Source organism: Camelina sativa, chromosome 20 (genome assembly GCF_030686135.1).
Source record: "Camelina sativa cultivar CO46 ecotype springtype chromosome 20, ASM3068613v1".
Taxonomy (NCBI): Eukaryota; Viridiplantae; Streptophyta; class Magnoliopsida; order Brassicales; family Brassicaceae; genus Camelina; species Camelina sativa.
Window position 1 is genome coordinate 31,828,704 of NC_141899.1, and position 16,184 is coordinate 31,844,887.

The following is a 16,184-nucleotide window of genomic DNA, read 5'->3' on the forward strand; positions in this document are numbered from 1 at the left end:
TGTTTAGGACGAATTACAACGCCTTTGACTATAAGCCCTGACCTCCACATATTGGCTTCGTGTTCATACAATGAGAAGCTGATCTCTCCTACGCTCTCCTTAGACATAATGAACTCACCGGCCGAAATATCTAACCATTGCTTCCCAATGTGTTCCACAAAGCTCACACTCTGCTCTTGAGGTGTCTCTCCACCACTAGGCACGACCAACTTCAGCTTAACCGGTGCCCAGTCCCATCCATAAGCTTCATCTTCTAGCTTAACCACGAATATCACCTAGTACTTTATTCCTAGAGACATGTCTTTTGTGTCGAACTTTCCTGACACATCTAACCAGCAAACTTGATTCAACAGCGCGGCTTCAACGACTTCCTTGCTGCAAAAAAAAAACAAACAAACACCCCGTTTATATATTAGAAGAATGCTCTATATATATATACTAGATAAGGACCCGCCTGATGTGCGAGTTTTAAAATTTTGTAAATAATATTAAATTTAATACAAATATATTAAAATTTGTCGTACGTTATTTATAAAAAACATTTTTTTGCTATAATACGCTAATTTATATCCATTTACAAATTTTTGATTTTTGTTACCATTAAAAATATATTTCTTTACACCTAAGTATATTGTATGGTACAAATATATTATTTATCACTACCTAGGAAAATAGCTATATAAACACATTACGTCAACTATTATATGTCTATTTATTTTAGCTATTGCATAGTTTCTTTAATCACTAAAATTGTTGATTCAAGAAACTTTTCGAATAAAGAATATATTACATAGTATACAAATCAATGATGTATCATCACTATAGTGTATGACCAACCATTGAGAGAACCTCGGCTCCGCCCCCTCCCTGATGGAGAGAATCATGTGTCCAACCTCCTCCACCATGAAGAGAACCTCGGCTCCGCCTTCCTCTCTTGGGAAGATAACCTTGCATGCGTCCGACCTCTTCCACCATCGAGAGAACCTTAGCTTTGCCCTCCTCATTTGTGGAGAGAACATGTTTACGTCTTTTAGCTATCTCAAAGTGGCATGCCCCGGTAACCAATGAAACTAAAAACCCTTTTCCAATGTCACAAATTTTTTTGATAGTAACTAATGTTAAATTTCTCAATGTATTCATGGAAGTTTCTTTGACACATCATGATGTACGTAACCTCTGTCTCCGAGCTCCTACGAATCCATCAAAAACAGTTTATAGTTTTCCAATCTATCTATCTATGTTTGTTGTAAGCTTGTGTATGATTAGCCTATTTTATCCAACCATTAGGTGTATTTTTTACATCTAAGTATATTGTATGTTACAAATATATTCTTTACCACCATCTAAGAAAATATCTATATAAACACATTAACCCAACTATTATACGTCTATTTATTTTCATTTTTGCATAGTTTATTTAATCACTAAAATTGTCGGTTCAAGAAACTTCTCAAATAAAAAGTATATTACATAGTATACTAATCAATGATGTATCACACAATTATGTATGACCAACCATAGAGAGAACCTCGGCTCCGCCCTCCTCCCTTATGGAGAGAACCTTGTGTCCAACCTCCTCCACCATGAAGGGTACCGTGGCTCCGCCTTCCTCCCTTGGGGAGATAACCTTGCAGGCATCCAACCTCTTCCACCATGAAGAGAATCTTGTCTCTGCCTTACTCATGTGTGGAGATAACATGTTCACGTCTTTTAGCTATCTCAAAGTGGCATGCTACGGCAACTAATAAAACTAAAAGCCCTTTTCCAATGTCATAAAATCTTTTGATAGTAACTAATGTTATATTTCTCAATGTATTTGTGGAAATGTCTTTGACACATCATGATGTAGCCTCTATCTCCGAGCTCCTATGGATCTATCAAAAACGGGTTTATGTTTTTCTAATCTATCTATCTATGTTTGTTGTAAGCATGTGTTTGATTAGCCTACTTTATCCAACCATTAGGTTGATGGGGTTCTACTCTTTATCTTCTTTTGAGATTGAATGAATGGTAACAATTATGTTTGCATAAAAAAGGGTCTATGACCAACCAATCAAGGTTGAAAAATTAGAAGAAAATTAATTTGACATGATTAAAAAATATTTGAAAATTGTAAGCACGGTAATATATGAATCTCAAATTAGAGATGAAAATATAAATTAAATAAAACAATCTAAAAACACTAAAATAAAATTTAAAATACAGTATTAGAAAAGAAGACGCATATATTAATCTTACATTTTTGTTTGGGTCAACATATTAATCTCTTACCTATTCCAAACTGAAAAAAGAGAAAGTAGGAGAAAGTTATGGTTTTTAAAAATAAGGAAAATTTTCCATCCCATTAAAACTTTTTTACCAATAGAACAAAGTTTAAAGCATTGTTTTCGAATAAATTATTTTATTAGATGAAAAATGTGAGATGATTTATGTTTATGTAGAAGTGAGTATTTACATTTTTTAGAATTAATAATTAACTGTACATTTTTCTTAATACATTTTCTATTTTTTTTTGAATTAATAACTTAAAATTAAAAATAAGTAAATAAAATAGAATTTTAAATTTTATGAAATATATAATCTCCTTATAATTCTTTTTTTAAGAAACTGTTTAATTTTTGTAATTTTTTGATAATTATCTTTTTACATTATTAATATTGTTTAAATATTTTTTTTTTGTTTTTTGTCATTATCTCAAATTTATCTTATTAAATATTAACTTTTACACATGTCAAAATCTCAGATTAATAACTTGACACGTGTCAAAATCCTGTTAATGACTAACTTTCAAAACCCAACTTTATATAATAAGATAATATTATAGACATATCAAAAATATAATTGGAAAATAAAATATCATTAATAAAATTACCTTTTTTGTGCAAATTTTCTTCATCTATGGTTAAAATTTACATTAAATAAACAAAATCCGACATATAATTCAATATGCATAATCATAAACTTTAGATCAACGCTTTGTTCATATGCATCATTTGCACTGAGTTAGTGAGTTGCACATATAAAAAATAAATCTCATGACTACGATCTATCACGTATGAAATAAAAGAGAGCATATATAAAACAGTATTTAGAAAACATTAACAAGTCATTCAGTTGCTAACTGATTTATCAGTTTCATATTCATAAATCTTGACAAAATTTCTCGCTAAAATATATAAAATATTGAATGAAAAAATGTAAATTAATGAAAGTTTTAGAGCTCTTACTTGGGTTTCTCGTTTGGGAGAGGGATCCAAGACCAATATTCAGGGTTATCGGACCATGTGATAGAGAGATCCCTTGCATTGATCATGAAGACCTTGTCGTTTTGTTTCTTAAGAACCCAAAACTTTATCTGTCCAAATGAATATACTCTCTCGTATTCGGTTTAATTAGTTCTAACCTAATCCTAAAATCTAAACAACTTTTGCTCTCTACGGCGGCGACTGCGAGTGCGACAGAGAGAAAGATTTGTCCGATTTCTTGTTTGATTCTTGCGTTTAAATTCATATCGTCCTAGCTCTTAATCTTCAAGGTAAGTTCTTCTCTCTGAATCTTCTCCAAGCTCTTCTTTCTTAAGCTTCTCTAAGTTCTTTGATGTTTTGTTTGTAATTACTTGGGTCTTTAAAATTGCAAGAATAGTGTAAATAAGGCATCGTTTATGAGATATAAGTTGTTGTCCGTTATGATTCATACTTCATAGTATTCTTACTTTGATCTTCTTAATCGAGAAAACAGTAGTCTAATTGTATTCTTAATCGAACCGATTTGGACTGTGGTTGTTTGTCTTAGGCTTAAAAGTTCATGGATCACTAGGCTAAATACATGCATTTTCCCAGTCACACCATACAAAGATGTGATTACTTCTCTATATATTATGCTATTGGATTACTTGACGAAATGTTTTTTCTTACTAGATAATTTGGTGGCCTAAATAATTTTGTAACTAAAGTTCATATAGTCACGTACGTTGCACAAAAAAAAAAAAAGTTCATATAGTCAAAGATCACACGACAATATTTAGTCATTTTCATTACTTGATTAATAACAATCTTTTTAGATGAATTGTGCAAAATTGTATTTTGGAAGTTGACTTATAGCGAATTTTTAGTGGCGATACAAAATTATACTATACGATTTTCTATTCTTCTTTAGCTAGCTTGATGAATATAGTTCTGTAATGCTTGAATTTGATTATGTTACTCGTATGTACAAAAAAACGTTCAAAAGTGTCTGTATGGAGCGTTATCCACCTAAGTGGTCCAACGTTATCAACAGCTCATATTTTGGATTTACAAGACAATATAAAATTTTATTTTTAATTAACACTAGGTTGACATCGCATTAGGCCGCGAGATATTTTTCTAAATTCGTTAATTGTTTTTTTACTTGGCAAGTTTATTTATTAATTAGAAATATAATTTTTAGTAATTAAATAAAATTTAGTATTTAATGTTTTACCTTTACTTAGATTGTAGTGTCTTTTATTTATTGAAATTTTTTTATTTATTTATATGGCTAAATTTTGTAATTACAATTATATTCTCTATTTGTCAACGTTAATATCTAATGAGAAAAATAATGTTACAAATGTAAAAATATAATATATTTGTTAATTGGTAATTTTTTTTTTCTGGTATGCAATTTTTGAACTTGTAGATTATCTCCACATATCATGGATTTTTTTGGTTGTTCAAATTGCAGATTTTGTCATCCTCTAATTATTGAAACGAAAGTAAATTTGTTAATATAATATTTTATTTATAAGATTTACATAATAAATCTATACCAATTTAATAAATACCACAACTTACTTCAAATTATTATGTGTAATATTATATACACCATTTTCTTTATAAACGGGTGTATATCTTTAACAAATCTTTAAATAAAATATTTCTTTATACCTAATCATCTAAACAAATCTCTTATTCTTTCTATAATATTAACAAATTTAACAAGACAAAAAATATAGAAAATATATAGAACAAGATAAAAAAAATTTGGATATATTCACCAAATTAACAAGAAAATAACCAGTTATACCAAATCGACATACATAAATTCATGACATATAATAAAATACCAATATATAATTTATGGCAGTATGAGGTTGCCTTGGCAAAATCCTCTGTTCAGTTTGGTAATACTGTAACGTCCTGACTGCCACCTCTCAGTAGGTCCCATGTCCATGGACCCACTTTCTTTAATGGGCCTCACGTCTCCTCATTAAGTCCGTGAGCCCATCCATATCCGACGGTCGGTTTGCTATATTTGGGAGGCTTTAAAGACTTGTTACCATCCCTACAAATCACCACATGACTTTTCTCTATGTTTTGTCCTCACTCGCACAGTTCCGACAATTACTTCCTGGAAGGTCACCCATCCTGAGACTACTCCAGCATAAGCCTCATGTCCCTTCTCGATCATCTTCCCGACCTGCAAGGCCGAGCTCACGAGACTCTCCGAAGTCGGTCTCACTCCTTCAAATACCAACTTCCCTTCTGGACGCTCAAACTCCACTCTACCCCGATGACAATCAAGATGAACCATGTGACGATGCAACCCATCTATCCCCAGGATAACATCATACCACTCCACCAGACTGATAAGCAAATCCACTGGACACGACTCCACGATGATATGAATATCAACTCCCCTCGCCCATCCAAGAACTCTCAGAAACTTGCCTCCCGCAACTCTGACAACTCCCGGTCGCTCTTCGGGATCTCTTCTAATATTGGCGTCTCTGCGCACTCTAGAGTAATGAAGCTATGGGTTGCTCAAGAATCAAACATAATGTGGGACCTAAACCCGTCCACCAACAAGGTCCCTATACAAACCTCATGTGCGAAGAACCTAACACATTATCACAGACAAAACATAAAATCTGAACCTACTGAAATTCACAAAGTCTGGGTACCAAGAACTATACTTCTGATCGCTCCAGCACTGGTTCCACCAGTCTCCATGATCATGTACACTGGTGGTGCCTGCTCAATCCGTTTCACCTGCTGCACTCCGTGCTGCACCACTGCCACTGTCATTTGCTGCAACTTGGGACACTTGGGCTTGATATACCCATGCTCCCTACAGTGATAGCAAATACAAACTGCCGTATGAGCTGCCGGTGTGGCACTCCTCTGGGAACAGCTAGCTACCTTGTGATCCATACTACCGCACCCGTAACACCCGACACCACTTGGTCTCTGCGTAGCCTCCCACTTCCTCTTGGTTCCCTGTGCAGGCTTGCCCCCTTTCTGGAACCTCTACGATGCTGAGCCTTCCTAGGCTGGAGCGCTGGAATAACCATCAGGATCTCCTCCTCAATCTCTGCCGCAGTCTCAACCAGCTCTGCCCGTGTAGTGATGTGTGTAGAATTTCACTCCAAATCTTTTACTTGAAAAGACTACACGACGACTGAAAGTGCACAGTTAATCAATTGTAGTATTTTAGGATCGATCCCACAGAGAGTAATAGCAAACACAAATTGAATTATAAGAGAAAGAACTATGGCTAAGACTAAAGAAAAGATTGGGGTTTTGGTTTTCCTAATAACTATTACAAGAAAATAAAAAGGGTTTAAAACTATAAGACTAAGGCGTTGGGCATTTTGGGAGTCATCTTAGGGTTTTCATGGTTCTAAGCAATATTAAGTGTTAGATCTAACAAGTAAATACTAATTTTCGGTCTAGGTTCTCAACTACGAAACACTAATGAACTAACAAGCTATTCTCATAGAATGAAAGTCTAAAGTCTTCACACTCCGTTACTCAACTTTCGCAGGCAACGTCCCATGTCAACCAGCTAGTTAAACAAGTTCGATACATTCACCAAACTTCGCAACTCAACTTACGCAGGTTACGAGCAAGGCTTCGGTATAACACTAGTTCGGAGAAGTAGGATAACACGGTTAGCGCTCCTGTTCTCTAGATCAGTGCTTGGTGATCAATCCAAGCATAAGCATTAAGATAAAGATGTCCCAAAAGAACTCTAATATAAAACCGAAAATAAGATCTAACAACCTAATAGAAGCGAACCTATGAATTCCCCTTGAATCACCCCATAGAACCCAACAAAGTAAACTACTCGCTCATGATGCTAAGAAACAACATTGATATTATAAAGTATAGCATTAAAAGTGAATCAATAAACAAAAGGGTGTTCAAAGTAAACTTCTCTATTTGTCACAAAAGTAACTTGATCCCAAAGCAAAGATAGAATGAAAGAACTAGAAAGAGTAGAAAGAGATTTGGTGTCTTCAACGATGGCTTCTAAGAGGAGGTGAGAGAGCACGAGCTTCGACGGCAGTAAAGGAGTCTCTGGTCGGCTGCTAGAGGCGTGAATGAAGATCTTAGAGGCACAAAGGAAGCACACCTCAAAACCCTAGATCTTAAGAGTATTTATAGGGTTTTGTTTAGGGTTAGGGTTTTGTAAGGGTAGAAACGTCTTCTCTTCTTGACTGTAGTACAAGGGGCGGCGAAATAGGCTTATGGACCGTGGAGGAGGCTTGGACTGGGCCGCCGTGGTGGTCGGTGGTCAGGCCTTGAATAAAAGCCCATCGTTAAGTCGGTTCTTCTTATGTCGGTTTATAGCACGTCTCGGTAAATCGGGCATAACTTTCGTATGGCTGGATGGATTGACTTCGTTCTACTTCGAGGAGATAGATGACTCTTCCAGTTTTCCAAAGACGCCAAACATGATATATTTTGAGTTATTGAAGCTCTCCAAAAGTTGCCCGTACTGTAAAGCTCTGGAACTTTCCTAAAACGTATTTTATTTTCTTTTTAGTCCAAATAGCTATTAAACCTGTAAAACCTTGTTGAAACCTAAAATACTTGATAATAGACATTTTATACCTAGAATCTCATCAAACTCTTCCTAAATGCATATGAAAACTATAGCTAATATGAGTAAAATAATGATGTTATCATGTAGCATAGCTCCGCCCTCTGCAGTGGACCCTCAAATCATCACGAAGGGTCATAAACCTCCTGACCTGAGCCTCCTCAGACTCCATCGCTCGACCCCCATACATCAGAAGCCGACTGAACTCCACATCCAACTCTGGATGCATCAGTATAAACCACATAGGGCTCCCTCTGCTCTAGCAGTGCTAACACTGGTGTAGTAGTCAACATCTCCTTCAGGCTTGCGAAACCCTCCTCGCACTCCTGTGACCATGCTGAGGGAGACGGGCAACATTGGTACAGAGCAGTTTTGGGGTGGTTCTGACCCTACCTCTGCAGATGTGTGGAAGGAGGGAGTGGAAAGTGGTATCAGAGCCGAACCCAGACGAGTGTGGAGTCGAGTGGGCTCTCACTGTCAGGGGTTGATGGTCTTGGTGTGCAACGAGAACGTTGTTATCTGTTAGTGGGGGTGAATTATGACACCCTGGTTTCAGAGACTTGCGGAGAGGTTTAAAAGAATTGATTTGGTCAACTATGTCACCAAAGTGCACTTATTTTTTAGGTCAAGGATACTCAGAGAACTTTAGAGTTAAGCGTGCTTGAGCTAGAGTACGTAGTCTCAGGATGGGTGACCTTCCGGGTAGTGATTATCGGAACTGTGCGAGTGAGGACAAAACATAGGAAAAGATCATGTGGTGATTTGTAGGGACGGTAAACAAGTCTTTAAAGCCTCCTAGACGTAGCAAACCGACCGTCGGATATAGATGAGCTCATGGACCTAGTGAGAGGACGTGAGGCCACTTAAAAAAAGGTGGGTCCATGGATTGGGATTGGGCATGGGGCTCACTAAGAGGTGGCGGTCGGGGCGTTACAAATACGGTTGATGAGGGGAAAAAAAAAGAGCTCCAGGGGGTTCTTGGAATAACAAATTTGGGCGGTATGGGTTCATATCAAGGTTTACCTGAGAGTTTGGGTGAGTCTAAAACAAAAGTTTTTTCTTTTGTTCGGGATAGGCTGCAGGGTCAGACAATGGTCGGTCAGCAAAACTGCTATCGAGAGGGGGAAATGAGGTGATAATTAAGTCAGTAGCAACTACTGTCCCGATGTTTGTGATGACCTGTTTTCAGCTACCAAAAATAATCACATCTAAACTTACCAGTGCAGTGGCAAATTTTTGGTGGAGTACCAATGGTCAGTTGGGGATATGTATTGGTTAGCTTGGAAGAGATTATGTTGTAGTAAACAGTTGGGTGGTTTTGGTTTTCTGAATGTCGATGATTTTAATTCAGCATTGTTGGCTAAACAGTTATGGCGACTAATTAAGGCTCCGGACTCACTATTCGCCAGAGTCTTAAAAGTAGCTATTATAGAAATTCCAATCCGGTGGAACCGGTTCGGTCATACTCTCCCTCATATGGGTGGAGGAATATTGTTTATGCTCGATCTCTGGTAAACAAAAGGCTTATTAAAAGAGTTGAGTCCGGGGAATCCATTTCTATATGGACAGATATGTGGGTACCGGCTCAATTACCGAGACCAGCAATAAGTAGGGGTCAGGTTAAGGACCGTGATCTTCAAATTTCCACTTAATTGATCGTGGAACCAATTCGTGGCGGATGGATTTGCTCAACGAGTTTTTTGATCCTTTGGATGTTGCATTAATAGGGGCTATACGGTGTATGATCAAGCATGATTTCCGTGATGTGGCTTCCTACATGGACTGTTCAGACTTGGTGAAGATGGTGTCTTCTCCTTATGATTGGCCAGCTTTTTCAACATACCTTGACAATATCAAGATTGACTGGGAGGAGTTTTCTTCTTTCTTTTTATCTTTTGTTTCTAGAAATGCAAATATAAATGTCGATTCTTTAGCACGCCAAACGCGTACATCTCCCCACAATATTTTGTTTGTAAACAGTTTTCCACCCATTGACTCTTTTGAATTAATCATTTGTTGACAAAATATATATATATGTATATATATATATAATTTATAACAATATATGCTATATATATATATATTTTTTTAAAAATACAAGAAGAATTTCAACCCCTACTTTAACAGGAATCCTATTATAGTATATATAGTTCTTTTGAGTTGTTAATCTTTGTTCTAAAACAAGATTGTCGAAGACCTCCCCAATTCATAAAGTTGTTCCGTATATTACTTAGAGAACCAGTGTCAAATTAATAATTGCCACTGCAAAATAATTTATATGAAGACAAGTTGACTTGTTCATATCAATAACAATGAAGAATTGAGCCCTCCAACGCAGGGATACCATAATCAGGTCATGTAATCTTCCAATGCATGATACGATTACTTAATTTTACTATCGACATAATAAAAGGATTTGAACCCGCGTAAAACTATGTAGGAACACACTTTAATCAAAATGAATAGACTCTGGTCTGCACTCGTCTCAAAGCTTCTCCTTACGCAGTTCACAACCGTCTGGAGTCATATACTCACACTACTAGTTGATGTCTCACTGGGACATGATTTGCTCTTCTTGGTGTGGTATGTGTTTCAGTTGTCCATACATTCTCTGAGGGGGGGGGAGCGCAATATATAACCGGCGTCATGGTATAGCTCCTCTGCCTTGCACAGTTACTGCAACGACTCGATCAGGATGTTCGAAACATGATATATTCAAAGCTTCAAAGGGATGGAAAGTTTGATGGCTGCATGATTACTTGCCTTGCCTCGAGATAATTCTAATAATTCTTCTCAAGAACACAATTTTTTCTCTTTTGAAATGTATTTTGGCATAGCCTCAGCAAAGTTGCACTTTGATGTAAAATAGTATTTTATTTGAATAAGTTTTACATTTTATTCAAAAAAAAAAAAATAGCTTCACTATTATATATGATGACTTATTAAAGTATCCAATATATAGTTTGTTTTCCATCGTATTATAATCCCTGAGCCTGCTCTTTCGGTCACTGGTCATATATGAAAGGGGTATAGAGCTTGGAAACACGACAAGCAAACACTTTTCTACTCAATCTTATTAAACAAAGTTATTGAGTACAAGATTGAATATAAGCACTCTTCTCTCCTCTATCTAAACACAACCTAGTGTAGATCTAAGAGAAGAAACTTAACAATCACTTTCTTATCCCTTTTTGCTAGTCTTCAAGTTTTACACAATGGTTTTTAAGTGTTTAAAAAAATTATGCGGCTCACCCTAGGCTTTTTATACTAACCTTCACTAAATCCTAACATGAATATCTTCGTATATACTTCTTATGGTAATCATTTGTGCTCTAAGCCGTATCATTCCTTAAACATCGAGATGGATATTCTCCATTTCTTCTCTCCTCATTCGGATTTATCTTCATGTCCAACTCATAACACTTCATTGACACATTATCTTAGCCAATCCCAGCTGTGACACGTGATAACAGATTTTTCACCAGGGTATCAATTCTCTATGCAGTTGCTGTACAAAGGATTATCAATCCAAATGGTTGGTAAGCTAGCAGATAGAATGCAATAAAAAACAAGCAATTCAAGTCAAGTGATAAAATGGGTTTTTACTAACAACCTAATATGAACAGAAATGAAAAGAACAAAGCAAGGAACTACTCGACTGACATACACGATGCAAGCAATCGAGTACCGGATCAAGTAGATGATCGGTTAACAGGAAAATAAGAACACAATGATGAACAACTCAAGGGTATACACAAAGCTGATGATCGAGTATCAGTTCGGGTGAAGGGTCGAGTTAAAGATAAAAGCTTAATCAGAGAAATACGAAAGCTCCTAAGGATGGGGTAATCGGCTCATAAATATTCCTAATTGATATAGAATGTCTTACATGCCTCAATCAATCTATTCCCTAGACAGTGAATCTCTAAACCTTGCTAATTCATTCTCATGGTAGAAACAACCAACCTTAGTCACTTCCCTACCCAACTCTCATTGGAGAAACATGACCAAGCAGGCAATAACATATGATCCACTAATGTCAATGAACTAGATATTATCCGCGGTACACCGCGTGACTATATTTTTTGTTTAGAAATATAATATAAAATGTCTTTATTACATTAACTATATATGTATATAATATATTTTGTATTTTTTAATCTACTATAGTTTTACATCAATGCATTATGTAGTGTATAATTTCCATTGTCTACATGTAGTGGTTTATTATATACAAGTTAGGATATCCTTATTATTCATTAAATTTAATTTAATCAACAAATATATTTTTTTGTGATTTTTCTTTTTCATTTACAATGCAGAGATAATGGTATTACATAATATATTCTATTTTTATAATTATATGAGTATACTATAATTTAACTTTGTAATTTTGGTTGTTTTATCTCTATATCATTTAACACTTTTGTATTTATAGTGTTGCAAGTCGATTAAAATGGTGGAGTGTTTTTTTTGTAAAGTTTGATTTATATCAATTGTTTCTTATTAGTATGGATCAAACTTCTATATATTAATATATTAGCTACTGAAAAACACTTCGGTGAAGAAGTAAATTTTTTTTTAACAATTTGTATCAGTTCGGGGCCCAATTTTTTTTTAATTAAAGTTATTATCAATATTTTAATCACTTGGCTTTCAAACACATGAAAAAATAAGTTATTATCAACAGTTTTTTTAGAGAATGAATTAATTAAATATATAATATTTAATGCTAATGGGTGTTGGTCCGATACTTTTGGAAATTTGAATAGGAGAAAATCTTCTTAAGTTAGATTCCAAATTTCATATTATTTAAAATAAAAAATAATTGTAAAATTAATGTTAATGGCATGATTGTAAATAAGTTCCAACTCGAGGATTTATTTCATAAATGTCTCCAAAAATGTATATATTGATTCCTTACTCATCTAATCTTTTAGGCTAAGTGAATAGATCTCTAGAATTAGTTGGTTCAAGCATTTCAACAAACATCTCTTGATAATGAAACACCCTAGATCTAGTCTCAACCTCTCGGTTTGAAACCACCATTAAGAACACTAGTCTAGAAGGGAATATTTAATAAGAACAATCAAGCTAAAACATCCTAATCGATCATGAACACTTACTAGCCTATCCCATCCTTAAAAACCTTGGTTCATTACTCAGATCTCATGTTAATCGACATAGATGTATAGACGAATAAAAACTTCATAGAACAAAAGTAGATGATATACTGAAAAGAAGCAAAACGTAATGTAGAATCAATGTATGAGAATCACAAAACAAAATAAAGGAAAATCCTAACAAAGCTTAAAATGTAAATTGTATCTATCTCTCTCTGTGTAGCTCTCGCTCTCTCGTTCTTCTCTGTGTGGCGTGTTCTCCCTGAGAAAAATAGGAAAGGGTTTATATATTGAAACCCTTTTGACCTAGCCGCACAACACCGTCCGAAGGCCTACACGAGGCTAGGGTCGGGTACCTCCTCGGGTTGTGCTTCGGGTAGTTCTTCCTGCACTTAGATCCGCTTGATCGGGTTAAGGTTTTGGGCTGTTCTTCTTGCACGATCACACCATCGGGTGCTTGCTCGGGTTCCACCTCATTCTTGCTCTTTTTAGGCTCGAAAGCACCTGTTTTCATCCAAAATGTAACAATGCAATAATGCAACACCCAAAATAACCTAAATGCAAATATCTAAGGTTAAAAACCAAAAATGCTAAATTTAGGCTATATACAATGCAAAACATGACTAAAAATATGCCAAAAAAGGTGTAAAATAGAGAGTTATCAACAGCCCCAAACTTATCTCTTGCTAGTCCTCTAGCAAGAAAGTAAGAGGATGAGGTTTGAAAGTGAGGATTCAGAGCCAAAACTTTCTGATCTATTAGTTAAATTCAATGTCCAAGTTATTAACTCTAAGATGCACGGTGAAGGAGTCTACTTAAGAACTTTCGCCACGCCCTTCACAACAAAACCTTATTCTATCTCTAATGTACACATGCATTCAGATTCGTCATTCCCTTTAACATTTATTAGCAATAATCCATGAATCAAGCAATGCATTGTCGTCAAACTCATTTGGCTAGGATGAATGGGTTAGTGACAAAGGTGGTCTCTTTCTCAAAGGGTTTAACTTTTTGAAACTGGTTTCTCTTAACAAAAATGGATTGAGCTTTAGGAGAATGCTAAAGGTAAGCTCTAACAGATGCATACAAGAATAGGATCCCATCTACCCAAAGACACATATATCGATTTTGATCCTTTCTAATCTACACCAAGCAAATGTCTAATTTCTACCCTTTAGCTTAAGCTTTTCTAAACTTTTTTTTTTTGCTAGTCTTAGGGATGGTTTTGTTAAAAATCTTCTAGTGGATATCTAACTATGGTTCTCTTTTTTTTTTCCTTTTAAACCAAAAACTCCCAAATCCCTGAAACAAGTTCCCACCTAGTCCTATCTAGTTTGGATAATGCAAAAATAGAACTACTTAGGATCATATTCTTGTCGGCTTAAACCTAACACTTTCTACCAAGCTCAATCCTGAAAAGGCCTAATCACTCAAAGAATAGCGGTGGCTTGAAAGAAGGGTAAGGTTAATGGTGGGGTGAACTGTTCCAATAATGGGAATCACCTACTTGGATTAACAAGGGTGGTAAAAAGCAAAAAGATAATCCAAGTATGTGTGTTGTGTTCATGAGTTTGATTTCAATGCACTACTCGATAATTATTAGTCAGAATTAAGTTCAAATAGGATAGGGAATGACATCAAAACACAGCATGCTTCGACTAAGTTTCAAATGCAGGCATAAGTATTCAAGGTGTGGTTCAGTTCTACCTTTTCAAACTCAATCAACAAGCATCAAACAGCTAATAGCAAGGGCATTGAATTTATCCTAGTTAATCAGCAAGTTTACAAGTCTATAGTCATCATAATCCCTAATGCAAATGCAAACAATCCTACATGAAACAATCTAGACTAAATCCTAATATGTAAATGCAACTACATGAACACTTCTTTTATATAAAATTTTTGAAAAAAAATTTCTATGCAAATAGATGCGGACTCAAATGAATAAAACTAGTATGCAAAAGTTTGAAATAAGAAAATAAAACACAATGTTAAATACATTCTAGGACCCTCCCCCAAACTTAAATTACACAGTCTCTATGTAAGTAAAAGTTAGAAAAAGAATCCCAGAATCACAAAATGAAACAAACTAAAATGCAATTATATTTACAAAGATTGGATGAAGGTGGTACCTCATGGGTTGGTAAACAAGGAGGTTGTGGCAGCCTCCATGCTCGCCAACGTGTATCCAGGGTCGTCGCCGGCTTCAGCAGGTGCCGGGGTTAGCTCATCAGAGAGCTCGGTTACGTGCATAGGCGACTTGCTCGGACCATCATTTGAAGGGTTGGTCGGGTATGGCATCGCTCACCAGGTAAGGCATCGGGTAGTATGATGGATACTGGGGGAAAGGGCCCAAGTGGTCACCCGAGTAGCTGCTCGAAGGATGCATCAGATATGGCATAGAGATGAAAGAAAAACCTATCACAAGTACTCACTTCCTGACTTATTTACACAAAGATAACATTGGGGCTTCCTCCCAAGAGAGCTTGTTTAAAGTCACTGAGCTTGACTTAGGGGCTTGTTGGACTGGGGCAGGGTCGGTGAGGTAATAAGATGATCCCCCTTCTGTGACCTCGCTAGCGATGTACTTCTTCACTCTCTAGCCATATACGGTAAACTCGGACCCATCCTTACCGAGCAAGGTTATTGCTCCATAAGGCATGACTTCTTCAATTGTGAAGGGTCCTGACCATCTCGATTTGAGTTTTCTAGGAAAGAGTCGAAGTTTGGAGTTGAACAGGAGAATTTTTTACCAACTTTTAGATCCTTGTGCTGGATTTTCTTGTCATGAAAAGCCTTAGTTCTTTCCTTGTATATACTGGAATTATCATACGCTTCTAATCGTATTTCATCGAGTTCGTGGAGATCCATTGCTCTGCTTTCTTGGGCAGTTTTGATATCCAAGTTCGAAAGCTTTGTTGCCCAGATTGCCTTGTACTCCACTTCAACCGGGAGGTGACAATTCTTTCCATAAAGAATCTGGAATGGCGTTCGCCCAATCGGGGTTTTGTAAGCTGTTCTATATGCCCATAATGCATCGTCTAGTTTGAATGCTCAATCTTTCTTGATGATCCCCACAATCCTAGCTAATACTGCCTTGATCTGTCTGTTACTTACTTCAACTTGCCAGGGTTTGTGGGTGGTAAGCGGTTGCAACTTTATGCTTGACCCCGTGCTTCCGTAACAAGCCATCGAAAACCTTGTTAATGAAGT